General features: G+C 45.9%; 1 pseudogene; it reads right to left on the reverse strand.

Annotated features, from left to right (window-relative positions):
* Nucleotides 1-23014: 23014 nt before the first annotated feature.
* LOC125507027 lies at nt 23015-24362 on the reverse strand (annotated as a pseudogene).
* Between the last annotated feature and the right edge of the window lie 501 nt (nt 24363-24863).

Consider the following 24863-nt stretch of genomic DNA (forward strand, 5'->3'; position numbering starts at 1 on the left):
AGTTTAAACTAGTAATGGGCACTTTTTTACTTTTTGATATCATGAATATTTTTAAATTTCATGGGCACTTTTTGAATTCATGAATATTTTTCCAAATTTGATGATATTTTTCATATTCCATATGAAAAAATATTGAATATTCATGAGGACACTCGATCTCGATCCCCCTCCCTCTCGATAGCTATCCCCCTCGCCAGATCCCCCTCGCCTCGAGCACCCCCCCCCCTCGCACCCTCCCCCCGCTCCACCGCCGCCGCCGACCCCCCGCACCCTCCCCCGCTCCACCGCCGCCGACGACCCCCCGCACCCTCCCCCACTCCACCGCCGATGATATTTTCAAATAACAAATTTGATGATATTTTTTAAAAAATTATTACTATTTTTGTAAAAAATTATTACTGTTTCATATTCATATTCATTTTCTAAAAAATAATTATAAAAAATTATAGACTACAATTGTTGTTAAACAACAATTATTACTGTTTTTATAAAAAATATTACTGTTTCATATTCATATTCATTTATTAAAAAATAATAATAATAAATATACTAATGGCGCACCGGCCTGGTGGTGCGCCATTGCTATCTAAAAAAAGATTTCTAATGGCGCACCGGCGGTGGGTGCGCCATTGCTATCTAAAAAAAGGATTTCTAATGGCGCACCGACGGGTGGTGCGCCATTAGTAAGCTTCCCCCTATAGCTAAGTCCTCCCTCTCCCTCGCCAGAGATCCCCTTTCGTCCCTCTCTCCCTCGCCAGACCCACGACGCCGCCGCCCCGACCCCCGCCGGACTCCACCCCCGCCGCCCCCGCGCCCCCACCCCCGCCGCCCCCACCGCCCCCGGCCCCCCACCCCCGCCGCCCCGACCCTCAACGTCTTCGCCTTCCTCCTCGCCGTCGGCGCCGAGCAGCGACGCAGCACCGTACCCCCCCCGACCCTCCTCCTCCCCTTCCCCTCCTCCTCCTCCCCTTGCCCCCGCCTGCGCCGGGGCTGACGGCCCCTTCTCTGTCTCGCAGGGCAAGGTCTCCGGCACCTCTACGACACCGACGCCTCCACCGTCTAGGGCGTCTGCGCCTTCTTCCACCTCCGGCCACCGTGGCCTCACCGTCGATCCCCGCACGAGCTCGCCATCGTCTTCCTCTCGGTGAGCTGCACCGGTTCCCCTCCCCCCCTTCTGTTAACTGAACATTGTCAGGTTTAGGTTCTGTTAACTGAAAAAGTTTAGATTCAGAAACATTGTTGGACTGATAGGAAGTTTGTTGAACAGAGCAATCTACACCTGTAATTTCTACTGTTATGCCTCTGTTGATTGTGATCTCTGCACATGTTTAATGTCTATGCTGTTGTGCGGCTGTTATGTGTGTCTATGTCGGTGAGCTTGTGTTATGCACTTCTGCGTTTTGATGTCCCCCCTTACCTTAGTTTTTTCATCTCACTGGTCCTTTTCATTGTATTGGTCCTTTTCATTTTTGTCAAAGAGGCCCCGAGTTCTCTCTTCACTTGTGTGGTGATTGTCTTGGTCCTTTTCATTTTTGTCATGGCATTCTTGAGGTGCTGATGTGTCTGAGGGCATGAACCATGATCAAGTTGAGTTCAGATTTCATTAGATTAGATGGATTATCATGCCTTGTGTCCTGATAGTTGGATATTTGAGTAGTATTGTCAACAGTAATAACTTTTACATGTTTGCATTGCTTCCAAGAGTAACAGCAGGTGCTATGACACCTTTAGGAGATCTACTCATCTCTAATCATGCTACTCAAGGATAGGAACCGTAGGCATCTCTATATATTTTTTCAGTGTCCTTTATTGGTGGTTCTATGATGTAGTCCAGATGAAACCAATTGCATGCATTGAGAAATAGAGTATTAAAACAGGACTTGACGTGGTTTTCCACTTAGCTATCTGAATTGAGAAAAAACATAGCTTTTGCGGTCTCTGAGGCAAAACTTGCTACTCCATATACAACTAATACTACTACTAGACAAGATACTACTCCATATACTACTAATACTACTACTGTATTTCATTTCAAAGTTCAAAATGCTGGTACTGAGATTTTCATTTCCAATGAGTGATGTTTTTCCTAGCAGTAGAAAAAACATAGCAACTTCTCTGTTTTTATAAAGTTGTTCTTATATGGGTGAAACTTCACTTGTTTTTAGGCTAGTGCAGGGTGTTGCTTCTTCTGTATGGGCCAACTATGTCACAAATAAATTGTTCCTTCTTCTGTATTTGACAAGTAATGACTTTTAAAGATGATGATCATCTTGCTAGTTTGCTGGGTTTTGTCTCCGACCATTGTGTCGTGATGAATTTGCAGGTACCCCGAGAGGCCCTTGAGTTTGCCGGAATGTCGATTAACTTCTGTTCCGGCAAATTCGGGTACTCCATATGTCCTATTTTTAGCAAAGGCCATGCCGAAATTTTCCGTTAATTTTAGCATGACTTTGCTAAAAATAGGACATATGGGGTACTTGCGACTAATGCATGCACGGCGTCGACAAAACCTAAATGATGAAAGCTTAGGCTTTTAGGGTGCCCTCGACGTCGACAAACCCTAAATGATAAAACCTTGGCTTTTAGGGTGCCTCGGTGTCGATAAGAACCTAAATGATGAAAGCTTAGGCTTTTAGGGTGCCTCAGCGTCGACAAACCCTAAATGATAAAAGCTTAGCTTTTAGGATGCCTCGGTGTCGACAAACCCTAAATGATGTAGTTTTGAATTATGAACGTAGGATATGTCGTCATCATCATCGGACGACGAAAGTCTCCCGGCGGAGTGCGACTGGTGCCACGACGATCGAGGTCTGTGCGACATGCCTCACCTGGACGATGATCGGCGCTTCAGCATTAAGCTCGAGGAGACCTTCGAAGTTGAAACGGTACACAACACGACAAGTGTTATTTTCATAATTAAGCATGACTTCAACTATTTCAACGTGTAATTTTCATCTTTTACAATTCGAGTATAGCTTATCCCATGCCATGCAAGACGCTATGTCTTGGAGAGGATGGATTTTGAAGACCATGAAATTTCTGAAACAAAGAAAATTCACCTAAGGACTCATCACGATGTGGACTTTGAAGTAAATCTATATAATTCTGAGAGCGTAACCCATTTTGGTTGCAAAAATTGGGAAGCATTTTGCAAGATGTATGGTTTTGATGAGGGTATGCTTATCACCATGGATCTTGGTAATCCTGACATCAACCAAGACAATATGGACATTTGGGTCCTTGTTGATACGCCTCCAGTTCTACCGCTATGTGAGTTTCTCAAACATAGTTATTAGCTAATTTATATTGTTTATTTCAAAATAGTTGACAGCTTATTTCCATTGACAGCTTATTTTTATTGTTCAAAGAATGTGCGGGAGATGGTAGACAAAACCCACTACACCGATGGCTCCGAATTAACAACTTACAAGGAGAAAAATCATCTGGTCGGATTTTGTACTGACATTGAGAATTACACTATCCACAATCAAACTCCTCAACATTATGGTAAATACGTGCCACTAGTGCATGTGTTCAACTACGGTAACTACCATGGAGATACCCTGGTAAGATTTTTACTATTACGACATCCGTGCATCTTTTGCATACTTCTAAAACTAGTACATCATTGCTAACTATGAAGTTATTACTATGTTTTTCAACAGATAATCCCAGAGAATTGTGTGCCTCATATGATGTATCAGAAAGGTAGTGTTAATGTTTTGAACATACAGCCAGGTCGTCCTACGAATCTCAACTGTCCATACGAGATTTCTAAAAGAAGTGGAGACATGAAAATCAAAGGATGGAAAAAATGTATGGACAGTCGTAAGGAGCTTCTTGGAAGCAAAAGGAAGCGAAGCGCAAGAATTGGAGACAGGATGTTCTCCATTCTCCATAATGGAGAGTCAGGGTCTATATTGTTTTATGCTATTTTAGCTTAAATAGGGTATTTAGGTCCTGCCTAATACTGATGATCATGTGCTAAGAACAATTAAGTAGGGTTGGTTCGATGACTATCAAGATGATGATCGTATGACTTGTTATGAATAACGAGTAGAAGTTGTATGATGATGATTAGTAGGACTTGTTAGGATTAGTATTACTTCCGACAAACTCGATACTCGCGGTCTCGAGACTTGTAATGTTTTATCTTTGTTCGGTCTTTTGAATTCGGAGACTAATATGATGAATTGTATTCGGAGACTAATCTTCTATTGTATTCGATGAATCTGCTGTTGCTGTGTGCTACTGTCTATATTCAGTCAAATAATATATTTTGTAACCTGTGCAAAAATCAGAAAAGTAAAAAAAATAAAACCTAATATTCATACTAATGGCGCATCACTACAGAGTGCGCCATTAGTATGCCAAGTATACTAATGGCGCATCCATCCGCAGTGCGCCATTAGTGTGCCAAAGCACATGGTTAAATATGGCCCTGGGAGGCATACTAATGGCGCATGGTGTTATATACTAATGGCGCACTGGGTGGTGCGCCATTAGTATACCAGATACTAATGGCGCACCTGTGGTGCGCCATTAGTAATAAATACTAGTGGCGTGATACTAATGGCGCACCAGTGATGTGCCATTAGTAGGCAAAACTGGTGCGCCATTAGTAGGCCTTTTCCTAGTAGTGTGATCATGTTTTGCTCGTGGAAGAAGCTTAGTCAATGGGTCTGCAACATTCAGATCCGTATGTATCTTGCAAATCTCTATGTCTCCCACCTGGACTAGATCCCGGATGGAATTGAAGCGTCTCTTGATGTGCTTGGTTCTCTTGTGAAATTTGGATTCCTTTGCCAAGGCAATTGCACCAGTATTGTCACAAAAGATTTTCATTGGACCCGATGCACTAGGTATGACACCTAGATCGGATATGAACTCCTTCATCCAGACTCCTTCGTTTGCTGCTTTCGAAGCAGCTATGTACTCCGCTTCACATGTAGATCCCGCCACAATGCTTTGTTTAGAACTGCACCAACTGACAGCTCCACCGTTTAATGTAAACACGTATCCGGTTTGCGATTTAGAATCGTCCGGATCAGTGTCAAAGCTTGCATCAACATAACCATTTACGATGAGCTCTTTGTCACCTCCATATATGAGAAACATATCCTTAGTCCTTTTCAGGTATTTCAGGATGTTCTTGACCGCTGTCCAGTGATCCACTCCTGGATTACTTTGGTACCTCCCTGCTAGACTTATAGCAAGACACACATCAGGTCTGGTACACAGCATTGCATACATGATAGAGCCTATGGCTGAAGCATAGGGAACATCTTTCATTTTCTCTCTATGTTCTGCATTGGTCAGGGATTGAGTCTTACTCAATTTCACACCTTGTAACACAGGCAAGAATCCTTTCTTTTCTTGATCCATTTTGAACTTTTTCAAAACTTTGTCAAGGTATGTGCTTTGTGAAAGTCCAATTAAGCGTCTTGATCTGTCTCTATAGATCTTAATGCCCAATATGTAAGCAGCTTCACCGAGGTCTTTCATTGAAAAACTCTTATTCAAGTATCCCTTTATGCTATCCAGAAATTCTATATCATTTCCGATTAGTAATATGTCATCAACATATAATATCAGAAATGCTACAGAGCTCCCACTCACTTTCTTGTAAATACAGGCTTCTCCAAAAGTCTGTACAAAACCATATGCTTTGATCACACTATCAAAGCGTTTATTCCAACTCCGAGAGGCTTGCACTAGTCCATAAATGGATCGCTGGAGCTTGCACACTTTGTTAGCTCCCTTTGGATTGACAAAACCTTCCGGCTACATCATATACAACTCTTCTTCCAGAAATCCATTTAGGAATGCAGTTTTGACATCCATCTGCCAAATTTCATAATCATAAAATGCGGCAATTGCTAACATGATTCGGACAGACTTAAGCATCGCTACGGGTGAGAAGGTCTCATCATAGTCAATCCCTTGAACTTGTCGAAAACCTTTTGCGACAAGTCGAGCTTTGTAGACAGTAACATTACCGTCAGCATCAGTCTTCTTCTTAAAGATCCATTTATTCTCAATTGCTTGCCGATCATTGGGCAAGTCAACCAAAGTCCATACTTTGTTCTCATACATGGATCCCATCTCAGATTTCATGGCTTCAAGCCATTTTGCGGAATCTGGGCTCACCATCGCTTCTCCATAGTTCGTAGGTTCATCATGATCTAGTAGCATGACTTCCAGAACAGGATTACCGTACCACTCTGGTGCAGATCTTACTCTGGTTGATCTACGAGGTTCAGTAGTATCTTGTTCTGAAGTTTCATGATCATCATCATTAGCTTCCTCACTAATTGGTGTAGGTGTCACAGAAACTGGTTTCTGTGATGTACTACTTTCCAATAAGGGAGCAGGTACAGTTACCTCATCAAGTTCTACTTTCCTCCCACTCACTTCTTTCGAGAGAAACTCGTTCTCTAGAAAGTTTCTGAATTTAGCAACAAAAGTTTTGCCTTCGGATCTGTGATAGAAGGTGTATCCAATAGTTTCCTTTGGATATCCTATGAAGACACATTTCTCCGATTTGGGTTCGAGCTTATCAGGTTGAAGCTCTTTCACATAAGCATCGCAACCCAAACTTTCAGAAACGAGAACTTTGGTTTCTTGCCAAACCACAGTTCATAAGGCGTCGTCTCAATGGATTTTGATGGTGCCCTATTTAACGTGAATGCGGCCGTCTCTAGAGCATAACCCCAAAACGATAGCGGTAAATCAGTAAGAGACATCATAGATCGCACCATATCAAGTAAAGTACGATTACGGCGTTCGGACACACCATTACGTTGTGGTGTTCCGGGTGGCGTGAGTTGCGAAACTATTCCGCATTGTTTCAAATGTACACCAAACTCGTAACTCAAATATTCTCCTCCACGATCAGATCGTAGGAATTTTATTTTCTTGTTACAACGATTTTCAACTTCACTCTGAAATTCTTTGAACTTTTCAAATGTTTCAGACTTATGTTTCATTAAGTAGATATACCCATATCTGCTTAAGTCATCTGTGAAGGTGAGAAAATAATGATATCCGCCACGAGCCTCAACATTCATCGGACCACATACATCTGTATGTATGATTTCCAACAAATATGTTGCTCTCTCCATAGTACCGGAGAACGGTGTTTTTGTCATCTTACCCATAAGGCACGGTTCGCAAGTACCAAGCGATTCATAATCAAGTGGTTCCAAAAGTCCATCAGTATGGAGTTTCTTCATGCGCTTTACACCGAGATGACCCAAATGGCAGTGCCACAAATAATTTGCACTATCATTATCAACTCTGCATCTTTTGGTTTCAACATTATGAATATGTGTGTCACTACTATCGAGATTTAATAAGAATAGACCACTCTTTAAGGGTGCATGACCATAAAAGATATTACTCATGTAAATAGAACAACCATTATTCTCTGATTTAAATGAATAACCATCTCGCATCAAACAAGATCCAGATATAATGTTCATGCTTAACGCTGGCACCAAATAACAATTATTTAGGTCTAATACTAACCCCGAAGGTAGATGTAGAGGTAGCGTGCTGACCGTGATCACATCGACTTTGGAACCATTTCCCACGCGCATCGTCACCTCGTCCTTAGCCAATCTTCGCGTAATCCGTAGTCCCTGTTTCGAGTTGCAAATGTTAGCAACAGAACCAGTATCAAATACCCAGGTGCTACTGCGAGCATTAGTAAGGTACACATCAATAACATGTATATCACATATACCTTTGTTCACCTTGCCATCCTTCTTATCCGCCAAATACTTGGGGCAGTTCCGCTTCCAGTGACCAGTCTGCTTGCAGTAGAAGCACTCAGTTTCAGGCTTAGGTCCAGGTTTGGGTTTCTTCTCTTGAGTAGCAACTTGCTTGTTGTTCTTTTTGAAGTTCCCCTTCTTCTTCCCTTTGCCCTTTTTCTTGAAACTAGTGGTCTTGTTGACCATCAACACTTGATGCTCCTTCTTGATTTCTACCTCCGCAGCTTTCAGCATTGCGAAGAGCTCGGGAATAGTCTTATTCATCCCTTGCATATTATAGTTCATCACGAAGCTCTTGTAGCTTGGTGGTAGTGATTGGAGAATTCTATCAATGACGCAATCATCTGGAAGATTAACTCCCAATTGAATCAAGTGATTATTATACCCAGACATTTTGAGTATATGCTCACTGACAGAACTGTTCTCCTCCATCTTGCAGCTATAGAACTTATTGGAGACTTCATATCTCTCAATCCGGGCATTTGCTTGAAATATTAACTTCAACTCCTGGAAAATCTCATATGCTCCATGACGTTCAAAACGTCGTTGAAGTCCCGATTCTAAGCCGTAAAGCATGGCACACTGAACTATCGAGTAGTCATCAACTTTGCTCTGCCAGACGTTCATAACATCTGGTGTTGCTCCAGCAGCAGGCCTGGCACCCAGCGGTGCTTCCAGGACGTAATTCTTCTGTGCAGCAATGAGGATAATCCTCAAGTTATGGACCCAGTCCGTGTAATTGCTACCATCATCTTTCAACTTTGCTTTCTCACGGAACGCATTAAAATTCAACGGAACAACAGCACGGGCCATCTATCTACAATCAAACATAAACAAGCAATATACAATCAGGTACTAAGTTCATGATAAATTTAGGTTCAATTAATCATATTGCTAAAGAACTCCCACTTAGATAGACATCCCTCTAATCCTCTAAGTGATTACGTGGTCCAAATCAACTAAACCATGTCCGATCATCACGTGAGATGGAGTAGTTTCATTGGTGAACATCACTATGTTGATCATATCTTCTATATGATTCATGCTCGACCTTTCGGTCTCCGTGTTCCGAGGCCATATCTGTATATGCTTGGCTCGTCAAGTATAACCTGAGTATTCCGCGTGTGCAACTGTTTTGCACCCATTGTATTTGAACGTAGAGCCTATCACACCCGATCATCACGTGGTGTCTCAGCACGAAGAACTTTCACAATGGTGCATACTCAGGGAGAACACTTCTTGATAATTAGTGGAGATCATCTTAAAATGCTACCGTCAATCAAAGTAAGATAAGATGCATAAAAGATAAACATCACATGCAATCAATATAAGTGATATGATATGGCCATCATCATCTTGTGCTTGTGATCTCCATCTTCGAAGCACCGTCGTGATCACCATCGTCACCAGCGCGACACCTTGATCACCATCGTAGCATCGTTGTTGTCTCGCCAATCTTATGCTTCCACGACTATCGCTACTGCTTAGTGATAAAGTAAAGCATTACAGCGCAATTGCATTGCATACAATAAAGCGACAACCATATGGCTCCTGCCAGTTGCCGATAACTTGGTTACAAAACATGATCATCTCATACAATAAAATTTTAGCATCATGTCTTGACCATATCACATCACAACATGCCCTGCAAAAACAAGTTAGACGTCCTCTACTTTGTTGTTGCAAGTTTTACGTGGCTGCTACGGGCTTAAGCAAGAACCAATCTTACCTACGCATCAAAACCACAACGATAGTTTGTCAAGTTGGTGCTGTTTTAACCTTCGCAAGGACCGGGCGTAGCCACACTCGGTTCAACTAAAATTGGAGAAACTGTCACCCGCTATCCACCTTTGTGCAAAGCATGTCGGGAGAACCGGTCTCGCATAAGCGTATGCGTAATGTCGGTCCGGGCCGCTTCGTCCAACAATACCGCCGAACCAAAGTATGACATGCTGGTAAGCAGTATGACTTATATCGCCCACAACTCACTTGTGTTCTACTCGTGCATATAACATCAACACATAAAACCTAGGCTCGGATGCCACTGTTGGGGAACGTAGTAATTTCAAAAAAATTCCTACGCACACGCAAGATCATGGTGATGCACAGCAATGAGAGGGGAGAGTGTGATCTACGTACCCTTATAGACCGACAGCGGAAGCGTTAGCACAACGCAGTTGATGTAGTCGTACGTCTTCACGGCCCGACCGATCAAGCACCGAAACTACGGCACCTCTGAGTTTTAGCACACGTTCAGCTCGATGATGATCCCCGGACTCCGATCCAGCAAAGCATCGGGGAAGAGTTCTGTCAGCACGACGGCGTGGTGACGATCTTGATGTTCTACCGTCGCAGGGCTTCGCCTAAGCACCGCTACAATATTATCGAGGATTATGGTGGAAGGGGGCACCGCACACGGCTAAGAAAACGATCACGTGGATCAACTTGTCTGTCTAGGGATGCCTCCTGCCCCCGTATATAAAGGAGCAAGGGGAGGAGGCCGGTCGGCCCTATAGGCGCGCCAAGGAGGAGTCCTCCTCCTAGTAGGAGTAGGACTCCTACTAGGAGGGGGAAGGAAGTGGGGAGGGAGAAGGAAAGGGGGTGCCGCCCCCCCTCTCCTAGTCCAATTCGGACCAAGGGGGGAGGAGGTGCGCAGCCCACCCTGGCTGCCCCTCTCTCTCTCCACTAAGGCCCATATGGCCCATTACTTCTCCCGGGAGGGTTCTGGTAACCCTCCGGCTCTCCGGTTTTCTCCGAAATCACCCGGAACACTTCCGGTGTCCGAATATAGCCGTCCAATATATCAATCTTTATGTCTCGACCATTTCGGGACTCCTCGTTATGTCCATGATCACATCCGGGACTCCGAACTAACTTCGGTACATCAAAACTCATAAACTCATAATATAACTGTCATCGAAACCTTAAGCGTGCGGACCCTACGGGTTCGAGAACAATATAGACATGACCGAGACTCGTCTCCGATCAATAACCAATAGCGGAATCTGGATGCTCATATTGGCTCCTACATATTCTACGAAGATCTTTATCGGTCAGACCGCATAACAACATACGTTGTTCCCTTTGTCATCGGTATGTTACTTGCCCGAGATTCGATCGTCGGTATCTCAATACCTAGTTCAATCTTGTTACCAGAAAGTCTCTTTACTCGTTTCGTAATACATCATCTCGCAACTAACTCATTAGTTGCAAGGCTTATGTGATGTGCATTACCGAGAGGGCCCAGAGATACCTCTCCGACAATCGGAGTGACAAATCCTAATCTCGAAATACACCAACCCAACATGTACCTTTGGAGACACCTGTAGAGCTCCTTTATAATCACCCAGTTACATTGTGACGTTTGGTAGCACACAAAGTGTTCCTCCGGCAAACGGGAGTTGCATAATCTCATAGTCATAGGAACATGTATAAGTCATGAAGAAAGCAATAGCAACACACTAAACGATCGGGTGCTAAGCTAATGGAATGGGTCATGTCAATCACATCATTCTCCTAATAATGTGACCCGTTAATCAAATGACAACACATGTCTTATGGTTAGGAAACATAACCATCTTTGATTAACGAGCCAGTCAAGTAGAGGCATACTAGTGACACTCTGTTTGTCTATGTATTCACACATGTATTATGTTTTCGGTTAATACAATTCTAGCATGAATAATAAACATTTATCATGATATAAGGAAATAAAATAATAACATTATTATTGCCTCTAGGGCATATTTCCTTCAGAGACCCATCCTTCAGAACTATAGATGTGCCACCATACAATACCTAGCTGATTAGAAAGCATGGGCACACTTTCAGGACTAGACTCCCCCTAGATTTTATAGACTCATCACTCTGAGCTCAAAAGGATATACAATATAATACTTAGAGGCAATTATAATGATAAAGACCTACGAATAAACGGAGTAGCAAGTCTAGCAAGTCTCACACACAGCACGGAACAAAACAAGTCCACAAACAAACACAAAAACACAAGAACAAGAGAAAACAACCCAAGCAAATCCCTGAGACCTATAGAACCCTCTCCCCCTTTGGCATCAAGACACCAAAAAGGAAAAGAGCGAAGCTAGAGACCCAAAGCTCAGGCGTCCTCCTCTGACTCCTCAGTCGCATCTGGATCTTCATCATCAGAGTCGTCCTCGTCGTCGTGATCAGATTCTTCCATGGCATTGTCAGCTGCTGCAAACGAGGATGATGGCTGGGGAGGGGCTTCATCATCAGTCCAGGTGCTATGGGTAGAGATCCAACGCTCTTCTGGGGTGATGCTCTTCTCAGAGCCACTCTGAACCTGCATGTTGAGGTGCTTCATCATTGCAATTTGGCGACGCCGTGCGAACTTCTCATTGACATGTGCCTCATACATCTTCTTCTGGATGTCAGCCTGGAGACAAAAGGTCTTCTTTACCTTGGCAGTAAGTTTGGCCACCCACGAAGGCTTGGCCCCTGGCTCCAGCTCAAAGTCCTCATCGTCAGAAGTAGCATAGACATCCTCGGGAGCATGTTCAAGGAAGTGAGGCTCGGCATGCTTCTTCTTCTTAAGGAGCTTGACCTCATGAACAGTGAGGTTGTCTGGAGAAGTGAGGAGCTCTCCAGGACGACGAACAGCCCACACAGAGTTCAGAAAGCACATGACAAACGGAGCGTAGATTGGGACTTTACGGTAGATGACCATGTTGTACATCTCATGCCACAGCCAATTTGACACATCAAACATTGCCCCTGTCCCCACCATGGTCTTCATAGCAACCATCAAATCAACCAGATAGCCATGAATTTCATCTTGATTGCCCACCTTGGGCAAGAGCACATTGCGGAACACTCGGTGCATGATGTCATAGACCTTCTCCAAATCCTTGGATTCTCCAATAATCCCATGGCCCCGAATGTACATAGGGGCAAGCTTCTCCTTAGGCATGGACTCAGGAAAATCATGAGGGCGAACGCCACCCCTTCTTTGCAGACCGGTATCCTCGTACCCAATAGCATTGCAGAAAGCCCTCTAGGGAACGTGAAACAATTCATCGCGACACATGAAGGTGAGAGTGCGCGCATCATCTTCCCCAAAATGAACCGTGGCATAGAACTAATGGATGAGTTGAACATCAAAGTCACAGTTGACCGACATGATCTTGACAAGATCAAACTCCTCGCAGAGAGCTAATGCCTCACCAAAATACTCCATGTTATTCCTCCAATGATCAAAATCAATCGTCCACTGCTTGGCATATCTATTCTTGTTGTGCTCAAAGAGTTCATGAACAATCCGCACTTGCATCTCATTCCGGAACTGAACAGTGGTCCAACGGGGAGCAATGGGAACCTCATATGGATTCTTTGAGCAGTAGGCTTCCCAATCCTTGGCTTTCCAACGATGCAACGGCATGACCACACGTTGCTTAGCAGCTGCAGACTTTTCATGGCGAGTGGGCTTGGTGGGAATCACAACTTCTTCATCATCTGACACAACCGGGCGCAAGGTCCTTCACGCCCTCTTCTTGGTCTTGCGAGGAGCAGAGCGAGAACTAGAGCCACCTGAACACACACACGAAAAGAACACACAAAAACCCAACAAGGATGAGAGGATTGCACCCACTAGCAGAAAAGGAACAAGTTGCAACAACAGAGAAGATAGAACAGTGCTTAGTGGTTGATATACTCCGGTTGTACCGGATCTTCCGCCGGTAGTACCGCTCCAGCGGTTGTACCACCCGTAGGGGCGGTAGAACCGCTGACAGTGGCACTACCAGGGAAGATAGATCTAACCGAGGCATACGAATCACACAAGTAATATTCCGAATTCTAAGTGCTGCAAACAAGACAGGAGGCTAACAAAGAACTCTTCTAAGCCATAGATCGAACACTAAACGCAGAAAGATGGGTAAAGCCCTAGGCAAGGAAAACCCTAAACAAAAATCTAGAGGCAAAGAACACGAGGCATTACCACCATCCATGGGAAGAGTTCGGAAGGCCTCCACGGAGAGAATCCACGGAGAGCCATGGATCCGAAGCACGAGACGCACTCCGGGGCAGGGGTAGAGATGGCCGGCGGCTAGGGCAAGAAAAAGAGGAAAGAGGACGAAGGGAAATTACAACCCTTCAGCCTCGTCGAGTATATATAGGCCCGTACGCACGCCCCGGTAGAACCGCTTAGGGGAGCGGTTGTACCGCTCGTCTGGTACAGACCGGTGGATGGAGGCGGTACTTCCGGTGCCTGGAAGGCAGCGGTAGTACCGCACGGCAACAACCGGTAGTACCGGACGTGGGTTACCGTGGGATTGTGCGGTGGAACCGCCTAGGCACCGAACGGAAACCCTTGGGACGGCACAACCCAGTACCAGCGGTAGAACCGCTCGTGGTACCGGTTGTACCGCCCGACCACCTAAGCCCAAGCCAAGATCAAATGAGTGCAATCCGAAGGGAGGAAGAAGGGGCACAAAAACAGGAGAGAAACAACACCCTAGGAGAACCTAACACAAAGAGCAAAGAGAGAAAGAGAGAAAACAACACGAGAACAGTAAGGCTAACTCCAACTCCCCGAAGAGAGGACGGTGGCCGAGGCCACCTATGTTTGAGTCAATTGGTATGGCACCGCGAAGAATTATCCTTGGGTCCATGACCAAAACTCGTCTTTGAAGCACAAGTACCATCAAATATGGCTAATGTGAAAGACACAATCAATTTATGCATAATGGGGGGAGGGAGAGTTCATTGAGAGAACAACACTCCCCCTATGTCCATGCCTACACCTAAACTAGACAACAAGTTGAGCATGGTAGGGTGTGCAAGGGTTCAAGCCACATTGCTCGAATCAATGATATTTAGCTCATGCCTTAACTCGCGAAATCTTGCTTCATCTAAGGGCTTCGTGAAAATATCTGCAAGGTTGTCATGAGTGTTGACATAGTTGAGCTCGATCTCTCCTCGTCTAATGTGATCCCGGATGAAGTGATACCGGATCTCAATATGCTTCATCTTGAAATGTTGCACCGTATTGAGAGAGATCTTGATGGCACTTTCATTGTCACACCAAAGAGGCACTTTGTCACAAGTGACACCATAATCCTTTAAAGTTTGCCTCATCCATAGGAGTTGAGCACAACAACTACCGGCGGCAACATACTCCGCCTCAGTGGACGAGAGAGACACACAACTTTGCTTTTTGGAAGACCAACTTACCAAAGAGCAACCAAGGAATTGGCACCCTCCGGAAGTGGAATTCCTATCCACTTTGTCTCCCGCCCAATCGGAATCCGAGTACCCTACAAGCTTGAAGTTTGATCCTCTAGGGTACCATAGGCCAAAGTTTGGGGTATTCGTTTGACCGCCACATAGTGACTTTCCTTAGGTGCGGCTTGAAACCGTGCACAAATTCCCACACTCAACATGATGTCCGGTCTAGATGCACAAAGGTAAAGCAAGGATCCAATCATGGAACGATATACCTTTTGATCCACCACTTTACCATTGGGATCTAAGTCAAGTTGGCACTTGGTGGGCATTGGAGTGGAAGCCGGCTTGACGTCACTTAGCTTGAATCTCTTGAGCATGTCTTGAGTGTATTTGGATTTATTGATGAAGGTTCCTTCTCTTCTTTGCTTCACTTCGAACCCTAGAAAGAACTTCAACTCTCCCATGGAGGACATCTCGAACTTTGAGGTCATGAGAGCGGCAAATTCCTCATTGAAAGCTTTGTGAGGAGAACCAAAGATAATATCATCAACATATAATTGGCACACAAACAACTCCCCTTTGACCTTCTTAGTAAAAAGAGTGGAGTCGATTAGCCCAACTTCAAAACCACAGTCTTGTAAAAACTCGGTAAGGTGGTCATACCACGCATGTGGGGCTTGTTTAAGGCCATAGAGCGCCTTATCGAGTTGATACACATGATCGGGAAAGTAGGGATCCTCGAACCCGAGGGGTTGCTTGACGTAAACCAATTCATTAATGGGACCATTAAGAAAAGCACTCTTCACATCCATTTGTTGTAACTTAAAATTATGATGAGAAGCATATGAAATTAACATGCGAATGGATTCAAGACGAGCAACGGGAGCAAAGGTTTCACCGTAGTCGATACCCTCGACTTGGGAGTAGCATTATGCTACCAAACGAGCCTTGTTGTGAATGATAATCCCATGGGCAATCTTGCTTGTTCTTGAATATCCACTTGGTTCCAATGACATTGTGGTTCCCCGTTGGCCTTGGCACCAATATCCACACTTTTTTGCGCTCGAAGTTGTTGAGTTCTTCGTGCATGGCATTGAGCCAATCCGGATCTTCTAGCGCCTCATAGACCTTGTGGGGTTCCACACAAGAGACAAATGCGTGATGCTCACAATAATTTGCTAATTGTCTACGAGTGCTTACCCCCTTTCTTAAGCTTCCAAGCACATTCGTCATGAGATGATCCTTGGTGGAGAGCTTGGATGCAATCTTGGCGGCACGACGCTCTAATTCCTCCTCGGTGGTGAGTTGAGGAGCGGTTACTTGATCATATTGAGCGCCATCATGAACTTGTTCTTGATCTTGAACTTGCTCGGGGGAGAGAACTTGACCTTGGGCATCACTTGGTGTGTCAACACCGTCTTGAGTATGATCTTGCCCTTGGTCTTGTTCATGAGGTTGAGGGCCTTCACTTTGTTCTTCGGAAGCGTGTGGGCCTTGGGTTGGTGATGGCTCCACTTGAGTGGAGCATTGTCCTTCTCCTTCGGCCACAAGGGGTTCCTCAATGGGTAGGATAAAACCAACACCCATTCTTCTTATGGCTTGAGGAGGAATTTCATCACCTACATCACAAGTGCCACTTTGCTCCACTTGGGAGCCGTTATTCTCATCAAACTCCACGTTACACGTCTCCTCAATAAGTCCCGTGGATTTATTGAGGACACGGTAAGCATGAGAGTTTGTAGCATAACCAACAATGCCCTCATGAGCTCTAGCCTCAAATTTAGACAACCGAACACCTTTCTTGAGAATGAAACACTTACACCCGAACACCCGGAAGTACTTGAGGTTGGGCTTGTTACCGGTGAGTATCTCATATGGAGTCTTGTTCAAGCCCTTGCGGAGGTAGAGCCGATTGGATGCATGACACGCGGTGTTGATGGCTTCGGCCCAAAATTTGTATGGAGACTTGAACTCCGCCATCATGGTCCTTGCCGCATCCATCAACGTTCGGTTCTTCATTTCCGCAACACCGTTTTGTTGAGGGGTGTATGGTGCGGAATATTGATGCTTGATTCCCTCATCACTAAGAAATTCATCCAAGGTGTAGTTCTTGAACTCGGTGCCGTTGTCACTTCTTATTGTCAAGATCTTTGCATTGTGTTGACGTTGTGCTTCATTTGCAAAGTCAATGACGGTTTGTTGGGTCTCGCTCTTCCTCTTGAAGAAATACACCCACGTGTACCTTGAGTAGTCATCCACAATCACCAAGCAATACTTCCTACCTCCAAGACTATCGAAGGATGGAGGCCCAAAGAGATCCATGTGAAGGAGCTCCAAAGGCCTATTTAAATAAATGATAGTCGTGGGAGGGTGAGCCTTCTCATGTAGCTTTCCTTTGATACAGGCACTGCAAGCATGATCTTTAGCAAAACTAACATTCGTTAGTCCACGGACATGGTCCCCCTTGAGGAGACTTTGCAAAGATCTCATATTGACATGGGCTAAACGGCGATGCCAAAGCCATCCCACATCAACTTTAGCCATTAGGCATGTCGCGGTCTTAGTGGGTCGCTCCAAAAAGTTAATCACATATAGACCGTTCTCGACATGCCCAACAAAGGCTACTTTAAGAGTCTTGCTCCACAAGAGGGCCACGGTATCGATATCAAAGAAAGTGGCAAAGCTCATGATTGCAAGTTGACGAACGGAAAGTAAATTGTATGCAAGGGACTCAACAAGCATGACCTTCTCGATCGTGAGATCATGAGAGATGACCACCTTGCCAAGTCCCAATACCTTAGAATATGAGGCGTCACCCCACTCGACATTGGTGGGCATAGATGGAACCTTGTGCACGTCCACCACCAAGTCCTTGCTTCCGGTCATATGATTTGTAGCTCCGCTATCAAGCAACCATGATCCACCACCGGAAGCAAACACCTACAAGAGATCAATGCTTGGTTTTAGGTACCCATTTTGTAATGGGTCATTTGATGTTAGTAACAAGGGTCTTAGGAACTCAAATAGACCATTCAATGTATTCATGAAGAGAACCAACAAATTTGGCATAAACATGCCCATCACTAGCACGACATAACACATAAGAAGGATTAAAATCGCCGGCTTTGTTGGGAGGGGTGACATTGCCCTTCTTGACATTATTCTTCTTCTTCTCCTCGGGGGCACTCTCTCCCTCCCTCACAAAGGTTTGCATGAGAGGAGGAGGCCGTTTGGTCTTGTCATTCTTCTTCTTGTTCTTGGAGTCGGGGACGTACCCAACCCCTTCCTTGGCCACACCTCCCTTTTGGTTGGTCAATAGATCGTTGAGGTTCTTCTTGCCTTGTATGCAAGTCGCAAGACCTCTCTCAAGTTGCTCCTTCAACTTACCATTTTCCTCAACAAGATGTATATGCTCACAACACGGGTTAGTAGCATTTGCATTATCAATTAAAACCATATGAGGAAAAGTTGCTTTCTCCTTAGTTAGCTTCACTTGGAGTTGATCATGAGACTCCTTGAGACTAGCGTGAATACCCTTCAAGGCCTTATGGGCCTTGTCAAGTATATCAAACTCCTCTTTGAGTCTAGCAAGATCAACCCCGAGTTTGGCCTTCTCGGAATTTAGCACACGAGAAACGACGAGGGCATGATCATAATCTTTCTCTAACTTAGCATGATCTACGTTGTGTGACTCCTCAAGAGCCAAACGAAGACCACGCTCTTCCTCAAGAGCATTGAAAAGATCCAAAATATCATCGGCATAGTCACGACTATGTCCTTCCATCTTAGAGATGGTGTCTTTGTGTGCCTCGATCATGTCATTGGCCTCACCAAGTTGTTCCAAGAGAGCAATAAAGTGCTTCTTGGATTTTTCCCTTGAGTTTGCCCATAAAGGCCTCAAACTCGTTAGCCTCCACATTAGCTCCCTCAAATTCATTAATGCTATCCGTTGGGGAAAGATGATTAATGATGGTAGTTTTGATGTTGGAGGTTACCTTGTTGGTGGCTTTAGCCATGAGGCACTTGGCGGTGATGCTCTCGTTGGGTGAGTCGAAGAGAGACACCCGTGACGTTGTTGCAATGGCAACGGAGGCCATGGCAACCGACTCATCATCTTCATCATTGTCATCGTCCTCATTGTACTCTTCTTGCACAACCAAGGCCTTGGGATGAGTCTTCTTGGTGAAGTTGTTCTTGTTGGGGAACGACTTGGCCTTGTCCTTTCGGATGAGTTTGCCACCATTGTCTTCCCTCTTCTCATACGGGCATTCCGCAACGAAATGACTCACGTTGCCGCAATTGTAGCAAGTCCTTACACGTTGCTTGCCCCTTGTGCCACTCGAGTTGTTTTTGCTAAAGTTTGGCCTTGAGTTTTTCTTGCTCCAAAATTGCCTTGAAGCAAGTGCCATGTGTTCATGATATGCATACTTCGTATCTTCGGGGTTGCTCTCCTCTTCTTCCTCTTCTTCTCTTCCACTATGAGCTTGGCCTTCAATGCAAGGTTAGGCTTCTTTGCCCGTTGAGAACGGAGCACCGCATTGTCGGCGGTCTTGTCCAAAATGTTCATGGCCACAAACTCATCCAACACTTCGCTTGAGGTCAAAGTGTGGAAGTCCGGTCTTTGACGAATGACGGAGGACATGGCCTTGTGATAGGGCATCATTGCCTTGAGGAATTTGCGCTTGATCCAATTGTCATCCGTGTCCTTGCTCCCGTGATCTCGTAGTGAGACCGCGAGTTTGGTTACTCTCCGATAGAGCTCACGAGGTTCTTCATCTTCCTTCATTGCAAACTCATCGGCCTCATCTTGTACCACTTCATAGTTGGAGCGTTGAATGCTTGCGCTTCCCCGGTAGAGAGACACGACACAATGCCATGCATCTTTGGCCAAGGCGAAAGGGACGAAGATGAGGTAGGTCTTCGGGTGGAATTGCATCTTGAATGATGAAGAGAGCATTCTCATTGAATTGATTGTCCGCGGCTTCTCGAGGAGTGAAGTTGCTTGGATCATGTGGATAGAAACCTTCTTCAATGATTCTCCAAAGGTTAGTGTTCACATGATTTAAATGACGTTTAAAGCGGTAAACCCAAGAATCAAAATCCTCATTTTTCACAATCTTAGGGGGAGGACCGGCATGATTCAAATGAGTGGAAGGAACCGGTCCACCATAAACAAGTGGTGGTTCCACATGGGCAAAGATGCCGGTGCCATTCTTGCCACTAGAAGAAGGAGCCTTTTCACTACTAGCTTCCCCCTTGTCGGGGATAGCATCCGTCCAACCTTGTTGGCGGGATCACCCACTTTCAACGGTGCGGTGGATAGTTTAAGCCCCTCAAGAAATTTAGTAAACATGCTTTCGACTTCGGTCGTCATGGAGGTTTTCAATGTCTCCAAGGCCACATTGAACTCCTCACGAGAGACCGAAGTTCCCCCATCTCCCGTAGACGAGATCGGATTCACACCGGAGTGTTCCTCCACACCGTCTACGGTATCAACCATACTCTTTGGACGGTAAAGTCCTTAATAAAGAGACGAGGCTCTGATACCAATTGAAAGGATCGATATGGTTGACTAGAGGGGGGGTGAATAGGCAACTAACAATTTTTAGCTTTTCTTTAACAAGTTAAACTTTGCATCAAAATAGGTTGTCTAGAAATGCAACTAGGTGAGCAACCTATATGATGCAACGAGGATAGGTACACAAGCAAGCAAGAGATATGAAACAAGTAAGCTTGCTTAAATAAAGGCACGAGATAACCAAGAGTGGAGACGGTGGAGACGAGGATGTGTTGCCGAAGTTCCTTCCCTTTGAGAGGAAGTACGTCTCCGTTGGAGCGGTGTGGAGGCACAATGCTCCCCAAGAAGCCACTAGGGCCCACCGTATTCTCCTCACGCCCTCACATAATGCGAGATGCCGTGATTCCACTATTGGTGCTCTTGAAGGCGGCTACCGAACCTTTACAAACAAGGTTGGGGCTCTCTCCACAACTTAATTGGAGGCTCCCAACAAAACCACGAAGCTTCACCACAATGGAATATGGCTCCGAGGTGATCTCAACCGTCTAGGGTGCTCAAACACCCAAGAGTAACAAAATCCACACAAGAAAGTATGGGGGAACCAAATATCCTTTGGTGGAAGTGTAGATCTAGGTCTCCTCCTTCAATCCCTAGCAAATCAACAAGTTTGAGTGGCTAGAGAGAGAGATCGGGCAAGAGAGCTTGAAGGGCATCAATGGTGGAGTGAGAGAGGTCAAAGGTAGGAGTGGTAGGTGGGAGAAGCCCCCTTAAATAGTCTCCCCACAATTCCAACCGTTACTGCGTTTTTGCACTGCAGCGGTACAACCGGTCCTTGTCCCGGTACAACCGGGACTCACGGTGTAACAGCAGAACCCTACCAAGCGGTACAACCGGACAGGCGGGCGGTAGTACCGGCTAAGAAAGATAACCGGACTAACCGCCTGGCTACCGCACAACCACCGCATCAAAACAGGAGCTTGACCGGTACTTGGGCGGTGCCTGGCCGGAACAACCGCATGGCCTTGAGCTCTTGGGCGGCTAAGTTCTGAGCGGAAGAACCGCTCGGACCACCGGTGGTACCGGTCATCGTGGAACGACCGGACCAACCGGGCCACTACCGCCCAAGAACAGCATCAAACTAGAGGCGAGAGCGGTACTTGAGCGGTACATGGACGGAACCACCGCCCTAGCTGTTGCAGAGCATGGTGGCGGTACCACCGCCCGGAGGCAGCGGTACAACCGCTCGAGCAAAAGCTGGTGAGCGACAAGACCCAGCGGTACAACCGCTCCAGAGAGCGATACAACCGCTGGGCAGAAACAGTGAGCAGGAAAGAGGGGAAGAGGCAAGGAAAACTCTCTCACACACACACACCTGAGGAAGGCAAAGAGAGGGTGAGAAAAGTGTACGTGAACTGATTCCCCCAGAGCTTCTTAATGAGGATTCCCTCTTGATAGTACGGGTACTCTACGACCAAAGAAAATAAAAACGTAGAGGACACGTCTTCGATCTTTTCCTTCGAGAGGTAATAGCAATCCGATGTAAGTCTAAGCATCGAGAACCTGAAACATATAGCACACGTTTAGACCACAAAGGGTTGTCATCATCATCCAAAACATAAAGTAGGGAAATGCCCTTTCACCCGGTTAGTAACTGTGATACTACAGCCAACCTTAAAATATTCACAAACAAACTTGCGAAGACAAAAAAAGCTCTGAAAAAAACCTTAAACCTATCTCACATCCTCACCTCAGCTGCCACCATGACCAAGAAGTCAATACGATCTAGATAGACATTAGCAAGACAAGGAAACACCATGTATGTATGTTAATTATAGGGTGTCATATTATGTATATGAGTATTTGTTTATGGGATGGGGACCATAATGGGGCTCCGTTCCCCGATGGGCATGGGTATGGGGAAATTTAATCCCTGGTCATGTAAACGGGGATGGGGATGGGATGATAGGGAATAGATGGGGATGGGGATGTTGTAGGTATCCCCATTGCCATCCCTACTCAGAGGAGGACTGTGATGACTCATAGGAGGACGAGGGGTGCAACAACCCAAACAAGGATGAGTTCTGGAAGCAGTTCACGACCTCCCATGATGAGGAGTAGTTTCATCTTCGGTGTAGTTCAAATAGTAGTTCGAACTAGTACTAGTAGCGATAACTTGATGAATGTAGTAGCTCGAATTAGTTGAAATAGTCGTTTAATTTATGTTTTAAATTAGAACTATGTTTAATTATTATGTTTGAAATGAACTAGTAGTTGAATTTGCTGTGTTTGAATTTACATGTTTCAAATGAAGTACTAGTTGAAGTATAGTTTTACATCTTCATTTGCATCTCCTATTGGAGTTGCTGTTTTACATCTCCAATGTACATCTTTTGTTGAAGTTGCCTCTTTTTTAGAGAAGTATAAAATAATTTTTGAAAATGTAAATTTTTACATCTCCTGTTTTACATCTTTGAGAGATGCTCTAAGTGTCCTGTCAAAATCCGAGAGAAGTGGACCGTCAGGCGTCAACTAGCGTATGGGCACGCATAGGCATCCTGTCATTGGACAAGGATTTGTTGCCTGGCGACGATGCTGGCGCGGACGCCTAGGCGTTGTTCGAGCCGTTCACCTTTGCAGGCACTGCAGCCTCCAACGCATCAGCAGTGGCGAGTATAGGCGTTGCTGCCACTTTCGGCGACGTCGCTGGGACGACCAACGCTGGCGCTGGTGTTGTTTTGACCTGCATTACACACGGACGTGCGTCAGAACAACTTGCATTGTGTGTGTGCTCGTCATGGGCAACGCGTGTACGTGCTCACCGAATCTTTCATGATGCCAATGTCATACATCGGCGTGAAGTCTGACTGGAACATCCCGAAATTTCGCTCAGCCACGGGCCCGGGCTTGAGGTCCTCGTTGAAGAGCGTGAATATGTACGTCTCGAACTTCCGCTTTGGCATGAGCGGTGTGCCTGACCCGGAACTAACCTCACGGAAGATATATTTGTTGTACTCAGCTGCCTCGGCCTGGCTCACGCCGATCTGCCCGTCCATCGCCTTAGTCGGCCACCCGGTCTCCCCTACCAGGATCTCCACGTCCTCAAACCCAAGTTTCTTCATTGCCGAGTACACCGAGTCAAGTTGTGCCTCAAACATGCTCGTGTACGTGATGCCCGCACCCGTGTCTAGCACGCCAGGGTTCGGCCGCGCCAGTGCATACGGTAGCGTGTCACCGTTGTATCCAAAGTACGGGTACATGTTCACGATGAGTGGCGACTTGGTCTGCCGGAGAAATTGGAGCATCGGCGTGAAGATGGCGTCATCCCAGACGTCGCGAAACCGAGCCGCGGACGGCAGCTGGGAGTCTACCAGGATGCTGAGTGAGCTTGGCGTGGAAACACGAATTTCGTTGTAGCCAGCCGTGACGAGCGCATCCTTGAGCATCTGCATGGCGGGGACGAGCTTGCCGATGAGATTCTTGTCGGCCGTGTCCATGATCTCGTTGCCCACGGCGATGAGAGATATATCTGTCGAGGGGTAGTATGGCGCGATGTTGGTAGCGACCCATGAGTCGGCGCCGGTCTGGGTGGCGAGGCCAGGGATGTCGCCATTGCCTGCTGTGACTATTACCGAGATGCCCGTGCCGGCGAAGGCCCGAACAATGTCCGGGTTGGTGTCAAACAACTTTACACGATCAATGTTTGTGCTGGTCACGAGGAATGCCGCAACCTTGGCCGGCAACGGAAGGTTGTCACCATTGGTACCGTAGTTGACACCGATCGCCGCGCTGAACGGTGCTATGACGAGGAATATGCATATGACCACCTCCGCGCGGAGCATGCAACCATGCCTTGGCGGGGTCGCCATGGTGAGCCGGTGTGCCGCTGGAAGATGGCCGGCCGGACACAAGCTAAATAGGTGGTGATGAGAGGTGCCCAGAATGGATTTTGGGCTATTGTTAAGGACCCTCTAATTATAGCTAGCTATACTAGGAAGCTATGCATAAGCACGGAGCCGATATCTTCAAACGCATGTGTGGGCTTCGGTCGTCCAATCGCTATAGCAAAGGCCGTAGGGACGGCCGGCATCGCGAGGCAGGCAGCACATAATTAAGATGTCACCCCCGGAAATGGAATCTTACGCGAGCGCACCGCACCTCTCCTCCCTCCTTGGATTATTACTAGGACCGGAATATAGCACCAATATGGCATTAGGTTATGCACGCATGCAGATGTGACAAAAAGCAATGATATTGATGCTTAACTTGCTGCTTCAATATACAATAGGTCTTCAATGGTTGGCTTGGCTTTGTTTTGATGAGATCCTCTTGTTACTACTCTTTCCTATAGTGCCAACTTTGGTATCAAT

The sequence above is a fragment of the Triticum urartu genome, chromosome 5, assembly GCF_003073215.2.
Source record: "Triticum urartu cultivar G1812 chromosome 5, Tu2.1, whole genome shotgun sequence".
In the NCBI taxonomy this organism is placed as follows: domain Eukaryota; kingdom Viridiplantae; phylum Streptophyta; class Magnoliopsida; order Poales; family Poaceae; genus Triticum; species Triticum urartu.